Raw genomic sequence first — 20667 nt, 5'->3', positions numbered from 1 at the left:
CATTGAGGCCCACTAACAAAGCTGTGGATAGTTTCCTTGAAGCCAAAGCATAAAGAAAGAACACATACTGATGCCGAAACCAGGGATCGATCCAGGGACCTTTAGATCTTCAGTCTAACGCTCTCCCAACTGAGCTATTTCGGCAATTCACTCAACTTAATTCTGTGGCACCCTTGACAATTCACATGCATGTGACTCATAATTTTGACACTCAAAATGTACATAATTGACAGTATGGGGATCGAACCCATAACCTTGGCATTATTTGCACCACACTCTAACCAACTGAGCTAACCTTCCACTAGATATTGGGTGCAATTGTTGATATGCACCGAACCTCTGCAAGTGCTGGCGCCTAAACTAACAAATCAACCAACAGCATAGACTGACAAGACTGGACCCTCTTGGTTGCTTCTTGAGGAAATTCCAAACGGCTGGGGAATTAGCTCAAATTCTTTGCATCCCTGAGGTAGTTGGATCGATGCCTGCATTCTCCAAAAGCACATTATTTTATGGATCCAAGAAAACTCCAGTTCACACTTCATGCAGCCTTGTCTTACGACAACCTACTGTCATGTAACAATGACAAGCAACTTTCCTGTAACACTGATGTCAAAATGTCAGATGAAAAAGCAAGACATTACTTACTTTAAGAGGAGCAGCGTAGCACACACCATTGAGGCCCACAAACAAAGCTGTGGATAGTTTCCTTGAAGCCAAAGCAAGAAGACATACAGATGCCGAAACCAGGGATTGAACCAGGGACCTTTAGATCTTCAGTCTAACGCTCTCCAAACTGAGCTATTTCGGCAATTCACTCAACTTAATTCTGTGGCACCCTTGACAATTCACATGCATGTGACTCATAATTTTGACACTCAAAATGTACATAATTGCCAGTATGGGGATCGAACCCATAACCTTGGCATTATTTGCACCACACTCTAACCAACTGAGCTAACCTTCCACTAGATATTGGGTGCAATTGTTGATATGCACCGAACCTCTGCAAGTGCTGGCGCCTAAACTAACAAATCAACCAACAGCATAGATTGACAAGACTGGACCCTCTTGGTTGCTTCTTGAGGAAATTCCAAACGGCTGGGGAATTAGCTCAAATTCTTTGCATCCCTGAGGTAGTTGGATCGATGCCCGCATTCTCCAAAAGCACATTATTTTATGGATCCAAGAAAACTCCAGTTCACACTTCATGCAGCCTTGTCTTACGACAACCTACTGTCATGTAAACAATGACATGAAACTGTCATGTAAAAATGACAAGCAACTCTCATGTAACACTGATGTCACAATGTCAGATGACAGAGCAAGACATTACTTACTTTCAGAGAGCAGCGTATCACACACTCTAACCAACTGAGATAACCGTCCGCTGGCTACAGAGCACAATTGTTGAGATGAGCCTCTGCAAGTGCTGGAGCGCAAACTAACAAGTCCACCAACAGCATAGCCTGACAAGACTGGACACTCTTGGTTGCTCCTTGTGGCAATTTCAAACAGCTGGGAAATTTGATCAATTGGTATTTTTTTGCTTAGCATGCTATAGGTAGTGGGATCGATTCCCGCATTCCCCCAAAACAATTTTTTTTGTGGGTCCAAGAAAGCTCCAGTTCACACTTCATGCAGCCTTGTCTTACGACAACCTACTGTCATGTAACAATGACAAGCAACTTTCCTGTAACACTGATGTCAAAATGTCAGATGAAAAAGCAAGACATTACTTACTTTAAGAGGAGCAGCGTAGCACACACCATTGAGGCCCACAAACAAAGCTGTGGATAGTTTCCTTGAAGCCAAAGCATAAAGAAAGAACACATACAGATGCTGAAACCAGGGATCGAACCAGGGACCTTTAGATCTTCAGTCTAACGCTCTCCCAACTGAGCTATTTTGGCAATTCACTCAACTTAATTCTGTGGCACCCTTGACAATTCACATGCATGTGACTCATAATTTTGACACTCAAAATGTACATAATTACCAGTATGGGGATAGAACCCATAACCTTGGGATTATTTGCACCACACTCTAACCAACTGAGCTAACCTTCCACTAGATATTGGGTGCAATTGTTGATATGCACCTAACCTCTGCAAGTGCTGGCGCCTAAACTAACAAATCAACCAACAGCATAGACTGACAAGACTGGACCCTCTTGGTTGCTTCTTGAGGAAATTCCAAACGGCTGGGGAATTAGCTCAAATTCTTTGCATCCCTGAGGTAGTTGGATCGATGCCTGCATTCTCCAAAAGCACATTATTTTATGGATCCAAGAAAACTCCAGTTCACACTTCATGCAGCCTTGTCTTACGACAACCTACTGTCATGTAACAATGACAAGCAACTTTCCTGTAACACTGATGTCAAAATGTCAGATGAAAAAGCAAGACATTACTTACTTTAAGAGGAGCAGCGTAGCACACACCATTGAGGCCCACAAACAAAGCTGTGGATAGTTTCCTTGAAGCCAAAGCACAAAGAAAGAACACATACAGATGCCGAAACCAGGCATCGAACCAGGGACCTTTAGATCTTCAGTCTAACGCTCTCCCAACTGAGCTATTTCGGCAATTCACTCAACTTAATTCTGTGGCACCCTTGACAATTCACATGCATGTGACTCATAATTTTGACACTCAAAATGTACATAATTGGCAGTATGGGGATCGAACCCATAACCTTGGCATTATTTGCACCACACTCTAACCAACTGAGCTAACCTTCCACTAGATATTGGGTGCAATTGTTGATATGCACCGAACCTCTGCAAGTGCTGGCGCCTAAACTAACAAATCAACCAACAGCATAGACTGACAAGACTGGACCCTCTTGGTTGCTTCTTGAGGAAATTCCAAACGGCTGGGGAATTAGCTCAAATTCTTTGCATCCCTGAGGTAGTTGGATCGATGCCTGCATTCTCCAAAAGCACATTATTTTATGGATCCAAGAAAACTCCAGTTCACACTTCATGCAGCCTTGTCTTACGACAACCTACTGTCATGTAACAATGACAAGCAACTTTCCTGTAACACTGATGTCAAAATGTCAGATGAAAAAGCAAGACATTACTTACTTTAAGAGGAGCAGCGTAGCACACACCATTGAGGCCCACTAACAAAGCTGTGGATAGTTTCCTTGAAGCCAAAGCATAAAGAAAGAACACATACTGATGCCGAAACCAGGGATCGATCCAGGGACCTTTAGATCTTCAGTCTAACGCTCTCCCAACTGAGCTATTTCGGCAATTCACTCAACTTAATTCTGTGGCACCCTTGACAATTCACATGCATGTGACTCATAATTTTGACACTCAAAATGTACATAATTGACAGTATGGGGATCGAACCCATAACCTTGGCATTATTTGCACCACACTCTAACCAACTGAGCTAACCTTCCACTAGATATTGGGTGCAATTGTTGATATGCACCGAACCTCTGCAAGTGCTGGCGCCTAAACTAACAAATCAACCAACAGCATAGACTGACAAGACTGGACCCTCTTGGTTGCTTCTTGAGGAAATTCCAAACGGCTGGGGAATTAGCTCAAATTCTTTGCATCCCTGAGGTAGTTGGATCGATGCCTGCATTCTCCAAAAGCACATTATTTTATGGATCCAAGAAAACTCCAGTTCACACTTCATGCAGCCTTGTCTTACGACAACCTACTGTCATGTAACAATGACAAGCAACTTTCCTGTAACACTGATGTCAAAATGTCAGATGAAAAAGCAAGACATTACTTACTTTAAGAGGAGCAGCGTAGCACACACCATTGAGGCCCACAAACAAAGCTGTGGATAGTTTCCTTGAAGCCAAAGCAAGAAGACATACAGATGCCGAAACCAGGGATTGAACCAGGGACCTTTAGATCTTCAGTCTAACGCTCTCCAAACTGAGCTATTTCGGCAATTCACTCAACTTAATTCTGTGGCACCCTTGACAATTCACATGCATGTGACTCATAATTTTGACACTCAAAATGTACATAATTGCCAGTATGGGGATCGAACCCATAACCTTGGCATTATTTGCACCACACTCTAACCAACTGAGCTAACCTTCCACTAGATATTGGGTGCAATTGTTGATATGCACCGAACCTCTGCAAGTGCTGGCGCCTAAACTAACAAATCAACCAACAGCATAGATTGACAAGACTGGACCCTCTTGGTTGCTTCTTGAGGAAATTCCAAACGGCTGGGGAATTAGCTCAAATTCTTTGCATCCCTGAGGTAGTTGGATCGATGCCCGCATTCTCCAAAAGCACATTATTTTATGGATCCAAGAAAACTCCAGTTCACACTTCATGCAGCCTTGTCTTACGACAACCTACTGTCATGTAAACAATGACATGAAACTGTCATGTAAAAATGACAAGCAACTCTCATGTAACACTGATGTCACAATGTCAGATGACAGAGCAAGACATTACTTACTTTCAGAGAGCAGCGTATCACACACTCTAACCAACTGAGATAACCGTCCGCTGGCTACAGAGCACAATTGTTGAGATGAGCCTCTGCAAGTGCTGGAGCGCAAACTAACAAGTCCACCAACAGCATAGCCTGACAAGACTGGACACTCTTGGTTGCTCCTTGTGGCAATTTCAAACAGCTGGGAAATTTGATCAATTGGTATTTTTTTGCTTAGCATGCTATAGGTAGTGGGATCGATTCCCGCATTCCCCCAAAACAATTTTTTTTGTGGGTCCAAGAAAGCTCCAGTTCACACTTCATGCAGCCTTGTCTTACGACAACCTACTGTCATGTAACAATGACAAGCAACTTTCCTGTAACACTGATGTCAAAATGTCAGATGAAAAAGCAAGACATTACTTACTTTAAGAGGAGCAGCGTAGCACACACCATTGAGGCCCACAAACAAAGCTGTGGATAGTTTCCTTGAAGCCAAAGCATAAAGAAAGAACACATACAGATGCTGAAACCAGGGATCGAACCAGGGACCTTTAGATCTTCAGTCTAACGCTCTCCCAACTGAGCTATTTTGGCAATTCACTCAACTTAATTCTGTGGCACCCTTGACAATTCACATGCATGTGACTCATAATTTTGACACTCAAAATGTACATAATTACCAGTATGGGGATAGAACCCATAACCTTGGGATTATTTGCACCACACTCTAACCAACTGAGCTAACCTTCCACTAGATATTGGGTGCAATTGTTGATATGCACCTAACCTCTGCAAGTGCTGGCGCCTAAACTAACAAATCAACCAACAGCATAGACTGACAAGACTGGACCCTCTTGGTTGCTTCTTGAGGAAATTCCAAACGGCTGGGGAATTAGCTCAAATTCTTTGCATCCCTGAGGTAGTTGGATCGATGCCTGCATTCTCCAAAAGCACATTATTTTATGGATCCAAGAAAACTCCAGTTCACACTTCATGCAGCCTTGTCTTACGACAACCTACTGTCATGTAACAATGACAAGCAACTTTCCTGTAACACTGATGTCAAAATGTCAGATGAAAAAGCAAGACATTACTTACTTTAAGAGGAGCAGCGTAGCACACACCATTGAGGCCCACAAACAAAGCTGTGGATAGTTTCCTTGAAGCCAAAGCACAAAGAAAGAACACATACAGATGCCGAAACCAGGCATCGAACCAGGGACCTTTAGATCTTCAGTCTAACGCTCTCCCAACTGAGCTATTTCGGCAATTCACTCAACTTAATTCTGTGGCACCCTTGACAATTCACATGCATGTGACTCATAATTTTGACACTCAAAATGTACATAATTGGCAGTATGGGGATCGAACCCATAACCTTGGCATTATTTGCACCACACTCTAACCAACTGAGCTAACCTTCCACTAGATATTGGGTGCAATTGTTGATATGCACCGAACCTCTGCAAGTGCTGGCGCCTAAACTAACAAATCAACCAACAGCATAGACTGACAAGACTGGACCCTCTTGGTTGCTTCTTGAGGAAATTCCAAACGGCTGGGGAATTAGCTCAAATTCTTTGCATCCCTGAGGTAGTTGGATCGATGCCTGCATTCTCCAAAAGCACATTATTTTATGGATCCAAGAAAACTCCAGTTCACACTTCATGCAGCCTTGTCTTACGACAACCTACTGTCATGTAAACAATGACATGAAACTGTCATGTAAAAATGACAAGCAACTCTCATGTAACACTGATGTCACAATGTCAGATGACAAAGCAAGACATTACTAACTTTCAGAGAGCAGCGTATCAGACACTCTAACCAACTGAGCTAACCGTCCGCTGGCTACAGAGCACAATTGTTGAGATGAGCCTCTGCAAGTGCTGGAGCGCAAACTAACAAGTCCACCAACAGCATAGCCTGACAAGACTGGACACTCTTGGTTGCTCCTTGTGGCAATTTCAAACAGCTGGGAAATTTGATCAATTGGTATTGTTTTTGCTTAGCATGCTATAGGTAGTGGGATCGATTCCCGCATTCCCCCAAAACAATTTTTTTTGTGGGTCCAAGAAAGCTCCAGTTCACACTTCATGCAGCCTTGTCTTACGACAACCTACTGTCATGTAACAATGACAAGCAACTTTCCTGTAACACTGATGTCAACATTTCAGATATAAAAGCAAGAGATTACTTTCTTTCAGAAGATCAGCGTAGCACACACCATTGAGGCCCACAAACAAAGCTGTGGATAGTTTCCTTGAAGCCAGAGCATAAAGAAAGAACACATACAGATGCCAAAACTAGGGATCGAACCAGGGACCTTTAGATCTTCAGTCTAACGCTCTCCCAACTGAGCTATTTCGGCAATTCACTCAACTTGATTCTGTAGCACCCTTGACAATTCACATGCATGTGATTCATAATTTTGACACTCAAAATGTACATAATTGCCAGTATGGGGATCGAACCCATAACCTTGGCATTATTTGCACCACACTCTAACCAACTGAGCTAACCTTCCACTAGTTATTGGGTGCAATTGTTGATATGCACCGAACCTCTGCAAGTGCTGGCGCCTAAACTAACAAATCAACCAACAGCATAGACTGACAAAACTGGACCCTCTTGGTTGCTTCTTGAGGAAATTCCAAACGGCTGGGGAATTAGCTCAAATTCTTTGCATCCCTGACGTAGTTGGATCGATGCCTGCATTCTCCAAAAGCACATTATTTTATGGATCCAAGAAAACTCCAGTTCACACTTCATGCAGCCTTGTCTTACGACAACCTACTGTCATGTAACAATGACAAGCAACTTTCCTGTAACACTGATGTCAAAATGTCAGATGAAAAAGCAAGACATTACTTACTTTAAGAGGAGCAGCGTAGCACACACCATTGAGGCCCACAAACAAAGCTGTGGATAGTTTCCTTGAAGCCAAAGCAAGAAGACATACAGATGCCGAAACCAGGGATTGAACCAGGGACCTTTAGATCTTCAGTCTAACGCTCTCCCAACTGAGCTATTTTGGCAATTCGCTCAACTTAATTCTGTGGCACCCTTGACAATTCACATGCATGTTACTCATAATTTTGACACTCAAAATGTACATAATTACCAGTATGGGGATAGAACCCATAACCTTGGGATTATTTGCACCACACTCTAACCAACTGAGCTAACCTTCCACTAGATATTGGGTGCAATTGTTGATATGCACCTAACCTCTGCAAGTGCTGGCGCCTAAACTAACAAATCAACCAACAGCATAGACTGACAAGACTGGACCCTCTTGGTTGCTTCTTGAGGAAATTCCAAACGGCTGGGGAATTAGCTCAAATTCTTTGCATCCCTGAGGTAGTTGGATCGATGCCTGCATTCTCCAAAAGCACATTATTTTATGGATCCAAGAAAACTCCAGTTCACACTTCATGCAGCCTTGTCTTACGACAACCTACTGTCATGTAACAATGACAAGCAACTTTCCTGTAACACTGATGTCAAAATGTCAGATGAAAAAGCAAGACATTACTTACTTTAAGAGGAGCAGCGTAGCACACACCATTGAGGCCCACAAACAAAGCTGTGGATAGTTTCCTTGAAGCCAAAGCACAAAGAAAGAACACATACAGATGCCGAAACCAGGCATCGAACCAGGGACCTTTAGATCTTCAGTCTAACGCTCTCCCAACTGAGCTATTTCGGCAATTCACTCAACTTAATTCTGTGGCACCCTTGACAATTCACATGCATGTGACTCATAATTTTGACACTCAAAATGTACATAATTGGCAGTATGGGGATCGAACCCATAACCTTGGCATTATTTGCACCACACTCTAACCAACTGAGCTAACCTTCCACTAGATATTGGGTGCAATTGTTGATATGCACCGAACCTCTGCAAGTGCTGGCGCCTAAACTAACAAATCAACCAACAGCATAGACTGACAAGACTGGACCCTCTTGGTTGCTTCTTGAGGAAATTCCAAACGGCTGGGGAATTAGCTCAAATTCTTTGCATCCCTGAGGTAGTTGGATCGATGCCTGCATTCTCCAAAAGCACATTATTTTATGGATCCAAGAAAACTCCAGTTCACACTTCATGCAGCCTTGTCTTACGACAACCTACTGTCATGTAAACAATGACATGAAACTGTCATGTAAAAATGACAAGCAACTCTCATGTAACACTGATGTCACAATGTCAGATGACAAAGCAAGACATTACTAACTTTCAGAGAGCAGCGTATCAGACACTCTAACCAACTGAGCTAACCGGCCGCTGGCTACAGAGCACAATTGTTGAGATGAGCCTCTGCAAGTGCTGGAGCGCAAACTAACAAGTCCACCAACAGCATAGCCTGACAAGACTGGACACTCTTGGTTGCTCCTTGTGGCAATTTCAAACAGCTGGGAAATTTGATCAATTGGTATTGTTTTTGCTTAGCATGCTATAGGTAGTGGGATCGATTCCCGCATTCCCCCAAAACAATTTTTTTTGTGGGTCCAAGAAAGCTCCAGTTCACACTTCATGCAGCCTTGTCTTACGACAACCTACTGTCATGTAACAATGACAAGCAACTTTCCTGTAACACTGATGTCAACATTTCAGATATAAAAGCAAGAGATTACTTTCTTTCAGAAGATCAGCGTAGCACACACCATTGAGGCCCACAAACAAAGCTGTGGATAGTTTCCTTGAAGCCAGAGCATAAAGAAAGAACACATACAGATGCCAAAACTAGGGATCGAACCAGGGACCTTTAGATCTTCAGTCTAACGCTCTCCCAACTGAGCTATTTCGGCAATTCACTCAACTTGATTCTGTAGCACCCTTGACAATTCACATGCATGTGATTCATAATTTTGACACTCAAAATGTACATAATTGCCAGTATGGGGATCGAACCCATAACCTTGGCATTATTTGCACCACACTCTAACCAACTGAGCTAACCTTCCACTAGTTATTGGGTGCAATTGTTGATATGCACCGAACCTCTGCAAGTGCTGGCGCCTAAACTAACAAATCAACCAACAGCATAGACATACAAAACTGGACCCTCTTGGTTGCTTCTTGAGGAAATTCCAAACGGCTGGGGAATTAGCTCAAATTCTTTGCATCCCTGACGTAGTTGGATCGATGCCTGCATTCTCCAAAAGCACATTATTTTATGGATCCAAGAAAACTCCAGTTCACACTTCATGCAGCCTTGTCTTACGACAACCTACTGTCATGTAACAATGACAAGCAACTTTCCTGTAACACTGATGTCAAAATGTCAGATGAAAAAGCAAGACATTACTTACTTTAAGAGGAGCAGCGTAGCACAGACCATTGAGGCCCACAAACAAAGCTGTGGATAGTTTCCTTGAAGCCAAAGCATAAAGAAAGAACACATACAGATGCCGAAACCAGGGATCGATCCAGGGACCTTTAGATCTTCAGTCTAACGCTCTCCCAACTGAGCTATTTCGGCAATTCACTCAACTTAATTCTGTGGCACCCTTGACAATTCACATGCATGTGACTCATAATTTTGACACTCAAAATGTACATAATTGACAGTATGGGGATCGAACCCATAACCTTGGCATTATTTGCACCACACTCTAACCAACTGAGCTAACCTTCCACTAGATATTGGGTGCAATTGTTGATATGCACCGAACCTCTGCAAGTGCTGGCGCCTAAACTAACAAATCAACCAACAGCATAGACTGACAAGACTGGACCCTCTTGGTTGCTTCTTGAGGAAATTCCAAACGGCTGGGGAATTAGCTCAAATTCTTTGCATCCCTGAGGTAGTTGGATCGATGCCTGCATTCTCCAAAAGCACATTATTTTATGGATCCAAGAAAACTCCAGTTCACACTTCATGCAGCCTTGTCTTACGACAACCTACTGTCATGTAACAATGACAAGCAACTTTCCTGTAACACTGATGTCAAAATGTCAGATGAAAAAGCAAGACATTACTTACTTTAAGAGGAGCAGCGTAGCACACACCATTGAGGCCCACAAACAAAGCTGTGGATAGTTTCCTTGAAGCCAAAGCAAGAAGACATACAGATGCCGAAACCAGGGATTGAACCAGGGACCTTTAGATCTTCAGTCTAACGCTCTCCAAACTGAGCTATTTCGGCAATTCACTCAACTTAACTCTGTGGCACCCTTGACAATTCACATGCATGTGACTCATAATTTTGACACTCAAAATGCACATAATTGCCAGTATGGGGATCGAACCCATAACCTTGGCATTATTTGCACCACACTCTAACCAACTGAGCTAACCTTCCACTAGATATTGGGTGCAATTGTTGATATGCACCGAACCTCTGCAAGTGCTGGCGCCTAAACTAACAAATCAACCAACAGCATAGATTGACAAGACTGGACCCTCTTGGTTGCTTCTTGAGGAAATTCCAAACGGCTGGGGAATTAGCTCAAATTCTTTGCATCCCTGAGGTAGTTGGATCGATGCCCGCATTCTCCAAAAGCACATTATTTTATGGATCCAAGAAAACTCCAGTTCACACTTCATGCAGCCTTGTCTTACGACAACCTACTGTCATGTAAACAATGACATGAAACTGTCATGTAAAAATGACAAGCAACTCTCATGTAACACTGATGTCACAATGTCAGATGACAAAGCAAGACATTACTAACTTTCAGAGAGCAGCGTATCAGACACTCTAACCAACTGAGCTAACCGGCCGCTGGCTACAGAGCACAATTGTTGAGATGAGCCTCTGCAAGTGCTGGAGCGCAAACTAACAAGTCCACCAACAGCATAGCCTGACAAGACTGGACACTCTTGGTTGCTCCTTGTGGCAATTTCAAACAGCTGGGAAATTTGATCAATTGGTATTGTTTTTGCTTAGCATGCTATAGGTAGTGGGATCGATTCCCGCATTCCCCAAAAAAATTTTTGGGTGGGTCCAAGAAAGCTCCAGTTCACACTTCATGCAGCCTTGTCTTACGACAACCTACTGTCATGTAACAATGACAAGCAACTTTCCTGTAACACTGATGTCAACATTTCAGATATAAAAGCAAGAGATTACTTTCTTTCAGAAGATCAGCGTAGCACACACCATTGAGGCCCACAAACAAAGCTGTGGATAGTTTCCTTGAAGCCAGAGCATAAAGAAAGAACACATACAGATGCCAAACTAGGGATCAAACCAGGGACCTTTAGATCTTCAGTCTAACGCTCTCCCAACTGAGCTATTTCGGCAATTCACTCAACTTGATTCTGTAGCACCCTTGACAATTCACATGCATGTGACTCATAATTTTGACACTCAAAATGTACATAATTGCCAGTATGGGGATCGAACCCATAACCTTGGCATTATTTGCACCACACTCTAACCAACTGAGCTAACCTTCCACTAGTATTGGGTGCAATTGTTGATATGCACCGAACCTCTGCAAGTGCTGGCGCCTAAACTAACAAATCAACCAACAGCATAGACTGACAAAACTGGACCCTCTTGGTTGCTTCTTGAGGAAATTCCAAACGGCTGGGGAATTAGCTCAAATTCTTTGCATCCCTGACGTAGTTGGATCGATGCCTGCATTCTCCAAAAGCACATTATTTTATGGATCCAAGAAAACTCCAGTTCACACTTCATGCAGCCTTGTCTTACGACAACCTACTGTCATGTAACAATGACAAGCAACTTTCCTGTAACACTGATGTCAAAATGTCAGATGAAAAAGCAAGACATTACTTACTTTAAGAGGAGCAGCGTAGCACACACCATTGAGGCCCACTAACAAAGCTGTGGATAGTTTCCTTGAAGCCAAAGCATAAAGAAAGAACACATACAGATGCCGAAACCAGGGATCGATCCAGGGACCTTTAGATCTTCAGTCTAACGCTCTCCCAACTGAGCTATTTCGGCAATTCGCTCAACTTAATTCTGTGGCACCCTTGACAATTCACATGCATGTGACTCATAATTTTGACACTCAAAATGTACATAATTGACAGTATGGGGATCGAACCCATAACCTTGGCATTATTTGCACCACACTCTAACCAACTGAGCTAACCTTCCACTAGATATTGGGTGCAATTGTTGATATGCACCGAACCTCTGCAAGTGCTGGCGCCTAAACTAACAAATCAACCAACAGCATAGACTGACAAGACTGGACCCTCTTGGTTGCTTCTTGAGGAAATTCCAAACGGCTGGGGAATTAGCTCAAATTCTTTGCATCCCTGAGGTAGTTGGATCGATGCCTGCATTCTCCAAAAGCACATTATTTTATGGATCCAAGAAAACTCCAGTTCACACTTCATGCAGCCTTGTCTTACGACAACCTACTGTCATGTAACAATGACAAGCAACTTTCCTGTAACACTGATGTCAAAATGTCAGATGAAAAAGCAAGACATTACTTACTTTAAGAGGAGCAGCGTAGCACACACCATTGAGGCCCACAAACAAAGCTGTGGATAGTTTCCTTGAAGCCAAAGCATAAAGAAAGAATACATACAGATGCCGAAACCAGGGATCGAACCAGGGACCTTTAGATCTTCAGTCTAACGCTCTCCCAACTGAGCTATTTCGGCAATTCACTCAACTTAATTCTGTGGCACCCTTGACAATTCACATGCATGTGACTCATAATTTTGACACTCAAAATGTACATAATTACCAGTATGGGGATCGAACCCATAACCTTGGGATTATTTGCACCACACTCTAACCAACTGAGCTAACCTTCCACTAGATATTGGGTGCAATTGTTGATATGCACCTAACCTCTGCAAGTGCTGGCGCCTAAACTAACAAATCAACCAACAGCATAGACTGACAAGACTGGACCCTCTTGGTTGCTTCTTGAGGAAATTCCAAACGGCTGGGGAATTAGCTCAAATTCTTTGCATCCCTGAGGTAGTTGGATCGATGCCTGCATTCTCCAAAAGCACATTATTTTATGGATCCAAGAAAACTCCAGTTCACACTTCATGCAGCCTTGTCTTACGACAACCTACTGTCATGTAACAATGACAAGCAACTTTCCTGTAACACTGATGTCAAAATGTCAGATGAAAAAGCAAGACATTACTTACTTTAAGAGGAGCAGCGTAGCACACACCATTGAGGCCCACAAACAAAGCTGTGGATAGTTTCCTTGAAGCCAAAGCACAAAGAAAGAACACATACATATGCCGAAACCAGGCATCGAACCAGGGACCTTTAGATCTTCAGTCTAACGCTCTCCCAACTGAGCTATTTCGGCAATTCACTCAACTTAATTCTGTGGCACCCTTGACAATTTACATGCATGTGACTCATAATTTTGACACTCAAAATGTACATAATTGGCAGTATGGGGATCGAACCCATAACCTTGGCATTATTTGCACCACACTCTAACCAACTGAGCTAACCTTGCACTAGATATTGGGTGCAATTGTTGATATGCACCGAACCTCTGCAAGTGCTGGCGCCTAAACTAACAAATCAACCAACAGCATAGACTGACAAGACTGGACCCTCTTGGTTGCTTCTTGAGGAAATTCCAAACGGCTGGGGAATTAGCTCAAATTCTTTGCATCCCTGAGGTAGTTGGATCGATGCCTGCATTCTCCAAAAGCACATTATTTTATGGATCCAAGAAAACTCCAGTTCACACTTCATGCAGCCTTGTCTTACGACAACCTACTGTCATGTAAACAATGACATGAAACTGTCATGTAAAAATGACAAGCAACTCTCATGTAACACTGATGTCACAATGTCAGATGACAAAGCAAGACATTACTAACTTTCAGAGAGCAGCGTATCAGACACTCTAACCAACTGAGCTAACCGGCCGCTGGCTACAGAGCACAATTGTTGAGATGAGCCTCTGCAAGTGCTGGAGCGCAAACTAACAAGTCCACCAACAGCATAGCCTGACAAGACTGGACACTCTTGGTTGCTCCTTGTGGCAATTTCAAACAGCTGGGAAATTTGATCAATTGGTATTGTTTTTGCTTAGCATGCTATAGGTAGTGGGATCGATTCCCGCATTCCCCCAAAACAATTTTTTTTGTGGGTCCAAGAAAGCTCCAGTTCACACTTCATGCAGCCTTGTCTTACGACAACCTACTGTCATGTAACAATGACAAGCAACTTTCCTGTAACACTGATGTCAACATTTCAGATATAAAAGCAAGAGATTACTTTCTTTCAGAAGATCAGCGTAGCACACACCATTGAGGCCCACAAACAAAGCTGTGGATAGTTTCCTTGAAGCCAGAGCATAAAGAAAGAACACATACAGATGCCAAAACTAGGGATCGAACCAGGGACCTTTAGATCTTCAGTCTAACGCTCTCCCAACTGAGCTATTTCGGCAATTCACTCAACTTGATTCTGTAGCACCCTTGACAATTCACATGCATGTGATTCATAATTTTGACACTCAAAATGTACATAATTGCCAGTATGGGGATCGAACCCATAACCTTGGCATTATTTGCACCACACTCTAACCAACTGAGCTAACCTTCCACTAGTTATTGGGTGCAATTGTTGATATGCACCGAACCTCTGCAAGTGCTGGCGCCTAAACTAACAAATCAACCAACAGCATAGACTGACAAAACTGGACCCTCTTGGTTGCTTCTTGAGGAAATTCCAAACGGCTGGGGAATTAGCTCAAATTCTTTGCATCCCTGACGTAGTTGGATCGATGCCTGCATTCTCCAAAAGCACATTATTTTATGGATCCAAGAAAACTCCAGTTCACACTTCATGCAGCCTTGTCTTACGACAACCTACTGTCATGTAACAATGACAAGCAACTTTCCTGTAACACTGATGTCAAAATGTCAGATGAAAAAGCAAGACATTACTTACTTTAAGAGGAGCAGCGTAGCACACACCATTGAGGCCCACTAACAAAGCTGTGGATAGTTTCCTTGAAGCCAAAGCATAAAGAAAGAACACATACAGATGCCGAAACCAGGGATCGATCCAGGGACCTTTAGATCTTCAGTCTAACGCTCTCCCAACTGAGCTATTTCGGCAATTCACTCAACTTAATTCTGTGGCACCCTTGACAATTCACATGCATGTGACTCATAATTTTGACACTCAAAATGTACATAATTGACAGTATGGGGATGGAACCCATAACCTTGGCATTATTTGCACCACACTCTAACCAACTGAGCTAACCTTCCACTAGATATCGGGTGCAATTGTTGATATGCACCGAACCTCTGCAAGTGCTGGCGCCTAAACTAACAAATCAACCAACAGCATAGACTGACAAGACTGGACCCTCTTGGTTGCTTCTTGAGGAAATTCCAAACGGCTGGGGAATTAGCTCAAATTCTTTGCATCCCTGAGGTAGTTGGATCGATGCCTGCATTCTCCAAAAGCACATTATTTTATGGATCCAAGAAAACTCCAGTTCACACTTCATGCAGCCTTGTCTTACGACAACCTACTGTCATGTAACAATGACAAGCAACTTTCCTGTAACACTGATGTCAAAATGTCAGATGAAAAAGCAAGACATTACTTACTTTAAGAGGAGCAGCGTAGCACACACCATTGAGGCCCACAAACAAAGCTGTGGATAGTTTCCTTGAAGCCAAAGCAAGAAGACATACAGATGCCGAAACCAGGGATTGAACCAGGGACCTTTAGATCTTCAGTCTAACGCTCTCCAAACTGAGCTATTTCGGCAATTCACTCAACTTAATTCTGTGGCACCCTTGACAATTCACATGCATGTGACTCATAATTTTGACACTCAAAATGCACATAATTGCCAGTATGGGGATCGAACCCATAACCTTGGCATTATTTGCACCACACTCTAACCAACTGAGCTAACCTTCCACTAGATATTGGGTGCAATTGTTGATATGCACCGAACCTCTGCAAGTGCTGGCGCCTAAACTAACAAATCAACCAACAGCATAGATTGACAAGACTGGACCCTCTTGGTTGCTTCTTGAGGAAATTCCAAACGGCTGGGGAATTAGCTCAAATTCTTTGCATCCCTGAGGTAGTTGGATCGATGCCCGCATTCTCCAAAAGCACATTATTTTATGGATCCAAGAAAACTCCAGTTCACACTTCATGCAGCCTTGTCTTACGACAACCTACTGTCATGTAAACAATGACATGAAACTGTCATGTAAAAATGACAAGCAACTCTCATGTAACACTGATGTCACAATGTCAGATGACAGAGCAAGACATTACTTACTTTCAGAGAGCAGCGTATCACACACTCTAACCAACTGAGATAACCGTCCGCTGGCTACAGAGCACAATTGTTGAGATGAGCCTCTGCAAGTGCTGGAGCGCAAACTAACAAGTCCACCAACAGCATAGCCTGACAAGACTGGACACTCTTGGTTGCTCCTTGTGGCAATTTCAAACAGCTGGGAAATTTGATCAATTGGTATTTTTTTGCTTAGCATGCTATAGGTAGTGGGATCGATTCCCGCATTCCCCCAAAACATTTTTTTTGTGGGTCCAAGAAAGCTCCAGTTCACACTTCATGCAGCCTTGTCTTACGACAACCTACTGTCATGTAACAATGACAAGCAACTTTCCTGTAACACTGATGTCAAAATGTCAGATGAAAAAGCAAGACATTACTTACTTTAAGAGGAGCAGCGTAGCACACACCATTGAGGCCCACAAACAAAGCTGTGGATAGTTTCCTTGAAGCCAAAGCACAAAGAAAGAACACATACAGATGCCGAAACCAGGTATCGAACCAGGGACCTTTAGATCTTCAGTCTAACGCTCTCCCAACTGAGCTATTTCGGCAATTCACTCAACTTAATTCTGTGGCACCCTTGACAATTCACATGCATGTGACTCATAATTTTGACACTCAAAATGTACATAATTGACAGTATGGGGATCGAACCCATAACCTTGGCATTATTTGCACCACACTCTAACCAACTGAGCTAACCTTCCACCAAATATTGGGTGCAATTGTTGATATGCACCGAACCTCTGCAAGTGCTGGCGCCTAAACTAACAAATCAACCAACAGCATAGACTGACAAGACTGGACCCTCTTGGTTGCTTCTTGAGGAAATTCCAAACGGCTGGGGAATTAGCTCAAATTCTTTGCATCCCTGAGGTAGTTGGATCGATGCCTGCATTCTCCAAAAGCACATTATTTTATGGATCCAAGAAAACTCCAGTTCACACTTCATGCAGCCTTGTCTTACGACAACCTACTGTCATGTAACAATGACAAGCAACTTTCCTGTAACACTGATGTCAAAATGTCAGATGAAAAAGCAAGACATTACTTACTTTAAGAGGAGCAGCGTAGCACACACCATTGAGGCCCACAAACAAAGCTGTGGATAGTTTCCTTGAAGCCAAAGCAAGAAGACTTACAGATGCCGAAACCAGGGATTGAACCAGGGACCTTTAGATCTTCAGTCTAACGCTCTCCAAACTGAGCTATTTCGGCAATTCACTCAACTTAATTCTGTGGCACCCTTGACAATTCACATGCATGTGACTCATAATTTTGACACTCAAAATGTACATAATTGCCAGTATGGGGATCGAACCCATAACCTTGGCATTATTTGCATCACACTCTAACCAACTGAGCTAACCTTCCACTAGATATTGGGTGCAATTGTTGATATGTACCGAACCTCTGCAAGTGCTGGCGCCTAAACTAACAATCAACCAACAGCATAGATTGACAAGACTGGACCCTCTTGGTTGCTTCTTGAGGAAATTCCAAACGGCTGGGAATTAGCTCAAATTCTTTGCATCCCTGAGGTAGTTGGATCGATGCCCGCATTCTCCAAAGCACATTATTTTATGGATCCAAGAAACTCCAGTTCACACTTCATGCAGCTTTGTCTTACGACAACCTACTGTCATGTAAACCAATGACTGAAATGTCATGTAAAAATGACAGCAACTCTCATGTAACACTGATTGTCACAATGTCAGATGACAGAGCAAGACATTACTTACTTTCAGAGAGCAAGCGTATCACACACTCTAACCAACTGAGATAACCGTCCGCTGGCTACAGAGCACAATTGTTGAGATGAGCCTCTGCAAGTGTGGAGCGCAACTAACAAGTCCACCAACAGCATAGCCCTGACAAGACTGGACACTCTTCGTTGCTCTTGTGGCAATTTCAAACAGCTGGGAACTTTGATCCATTGGTATTTTTTTGCTTAGCATGCTATAGGTAGTGAGATCGATTCCCGCATTCCCCAAAACATTTTTTTTTGTGGGTCCAAGAAAGCTCCAGTTCACACTTCATGCAGCCTTGTCTTACGACAACCTACTGTCATGTAACAATGACAAGAAACTTTCTGTAAACACTGATGTCAAAATTCAGATGAAAAAGCAAGACTTACTTACTTTAAGAAGAGCAGCGTAGCACACACCATTGAGGCCCCAAACAAAGCTGTGGATAGTTTCCTTGAAGCCAAGCATAAAGAAAGACACATACAGATGCCGAAACCAGGGATCGAACCAGGGACCTTTAGATCTCAGTCTAACGCTCTCCCAACTGAGCTATTTTGGCAATTCACTCAACTTAATTCTGTGGCACCCTTGACAATTCACATGCATGTGACTCATAATTTTGACACTCAAAATGTACATAATTGCCAGTATGGGGATCGAACCATAACTTGGCATTATTGCACCACACTCTAACCAACTGAGCTAACCTTCCACTAGATATTGGTGCAAGTGTTGATATGCACCGAACCTCTGCAAGTGCTGGCGCTAAACTAAAAACAAATCAACCAAACAGCATTAGACTGACAAGACTGGACCTCTTGGTTGCTTCTTGAGGAAATTCCAAACGGCTGGGGAATTAGCTCAAATTCTTTGCATCCTGAGGTAGTTGGATCGATGCCGCATTCTCCAAAAGCACATTATTTTATGGATCAAGAAAGAAAACTCCAGTTCACACTTCATGAGCCTTGTCTTACGACAACCTACTGTCATGTAACAATGGACAAGCAACTGTCCTGGTAACACTGATGTCAAAATGTCAGATGAAAAAGCAGACAGTATTACTTTAAGAGGAGCAGCGTAGCACACACCCATGGAGGACCACAAACAAGCTGGGGATAGTTCCTTGAAGCCAAAGCACAAGAAAGAACACATACAGATGCGCAAACCAGGTATCGAACCAGGGAACTTTAGATCTTCAGTCTAACGCTCTCACAACTGAGCTATTTCGGCAATTCAACAACTTAATTCTGTGGCACCTTGACAATTCACATGCATGTGACTAATAATTTTTGACACTCAAAATGTACATAATTGAACAGTATGGGGATCGAACCCATAACCTTGGCATTATTGCACCACACGTATAACCAAATGAGATAACCTTCAACTAGATATTGGGTGCATTGTTGATATGACACCGAACCTCTGCAAGTGCTGGCGCCTAAACTAACAAATCAACCAACAGCAAGACTGACAAGACTGGACCCTCTTGGTTGCTTCTTGAGCGAAATTCAAACGGCTGGGGAATTAGCTCAAATTCTTGCATCCCTGAGGGTAGTTGGATCGATGCATTGATTCTCAAAGCACATTATTTTATGGATCCAAGAAACTCCAGTTCACACTTCATGCAGCATTGTCTTACGACAACCTACTGTCATGTAACAATGACAAGCAACTTTCCTGTAACACTGATGTCAAAAATGTCAGATGCAAAAGCAAGACATTACTTACTTTAAGAGGAGAAGCGTAGCACACACCATTGAGGCCCACAAACAAAGCTGTGGATAGTTTCTTTGAAGCCAAAGCACAATAAAGAAACACCACAGATGCCGAAACCAGGATCGAACAGGGACCTTTAGATCTTCAGTCAACGCTCTCCCAACTGAGCTATTTCGGCAATTCACTCAACTTAATTCTGTGGCACCCTTGACAATTCACATGCATGTGACTCATAATTTTGACACTCAAAATGTACATAATTGACAGTATGGGATCGAACCCCATACCTTGGCATTATTTGCCACCCACACTCGAACCAAATAGCTAACCTCCACTAGATATTGGGTGCAATTGTGATATGCACGAACCTCTGCAAGTGATGCGCCTAAACTAACAATCAACCAACAGCATAGATGACAAGACTGACCCTCTGGTTGCTTCTTGAGGAAATTCCAAACGGCTGGGGAATTAGCTCAAATTCTTTGCATCCCTG

The 20667-nt window shown here is 42.9% G+C and overlaps 11 non-coding genes across 11 annotated transcripts; all 11 read right to left on the bottom strand.

The window, feature by feature from the left end:
- Window positions 1–71: 71 nt before the first annotated feature.
- Window positions 72–144, bottom strand: trnaf-gaa (transfer RNA phenylalanine (anticodon GAA)). Its single transcript has one exon. It is a non-coding gene; the product is annotated as a tRNA-Phe (tRNA).
- A 2370-nt stretch (window positions 145–2514) lies between these two features.
- Window positions 2515–2587, bottom strand: trnaf-gaa (transfer RNA phenylalanine (anticodon GAA)). Its single transcript has one exon. It is a non-coding gene; the product is annotated as a tRNA-Phe (tRNA).
- A 601-nt stretch (window positions 2588–3188) lies between these two features.
- trnaf-gaa (transfer RNA phenylalanine (anticodon GAA)) lies at window positions 3189–3261 on the bottom strand. The gene has a single exon. It is a non-coding gene; the product is annotated as a tRNA-Phe (tRNA).
- A 2370-nt stretch (window positions 3262–5631) lies between these two features.
- Window positions 5632–5704, bottom strand: trnaf-gaa (transfer RNA phenylalanine (anticodon GAA)). Its single transcript has one exon. It is a non-coding gene; the product is annotated as a tRNA-Phe (tRNA).
- A 2371-nt stretch (window positions 5705–8075) lies between these two features.
- trnaf-gaa (transfer RNA phenylalanine (anticodon GAA)) lies at window positions 8076–8148 on the bottom strand. Its single transcript has one exon. It is a non-coding gene; the product is annotated as a tRNA-Phe (tRNA).
- A 1704-nt stretch (window positions 8149–9852) lies between these two features.
- Window positions 9853–9925, bottom strand: trnaf-gaa (transfer RNA phenylalanine (anticodon GAA)). The gene has a single exon. It is a non-coding gene; the product is annotated as a tRNA-Phe (tRNA).
- A 2367-nt stretch (window positions 9926–12292) lies between these two features.
- On the bottom strand, window positions 12293–12365 carry trnaf-gaa (transfer RNA phenylalanine (anticodon GAA)). Its single transcript has one exon. It is a non-coding gene; the product is annotated as a tRNA-Phe (tRNA).
- A 601-nt stretch (window positions 12366–12966) lies between these two features.
- On the bottom strand, window positions 12967–13039 carry trnaf-gaa (transfer RNA phenylalanine (anticodon GAA)). Its single transcript has one exon. It is a non-coding gene; the product is annotated as a tRNA-Phe (tRNA).
- Window positions 13040–13640: 601 nt separating this feature from the next.
- On the bottom strand, window positions 13641–13713 carry trnaf-gaa (transfer RNA phenylalanine (anticodon GAA)). Its single transcript has one exon. It is a non-coding gene; the product is annotated as a tRNA-Phe (tRNA).
- A 1704-nt stretch (window positions 13714–15417) lies between these two features.
- Window positions 15418–15490, bottom strand: trnaf-gaa (transfer RNA phenylalanine (anticodon GAA)). The gene has a single exon. It is a non-coding gene; the product is annotated as a tRNA-Phe (tRNA).
- Window positions 15491–17185: 1695 nt separating this feature from the next.
- Window positions 17186–17258, bottom strand: trnaf-gaa (transfer RNA phenylalanine (anticodon GAA)). The gene has a single exon. It is a non-coding gene; the product is annotated as a tRNA-Phe (tRNA).
- Between the last annotated feature and the right edge of the window lie 3409 nt (window positions 17259–20667).

The sequence above is a fragment of the Oncorhynchus kisutch genome, unplaced genomic scaffold (assembly GCF_002021735.2).
Source record: "Oncorhynchus kisutch isolate 150728-3 unplaced genomic scaffold, Okis_V2 scaffold731, whole genome shotgun sequence".
Classification (NCBI taxonomy): Eukaryota; Metazoa; Chordata; class Actinopteri; order Salmoniformes; family Salmonidae; genus Oncorhynchus; species Oncorhynchus kisutch.
This window is presented reverse-complemented; position numbering and strand designations above follow the sequence as displayed.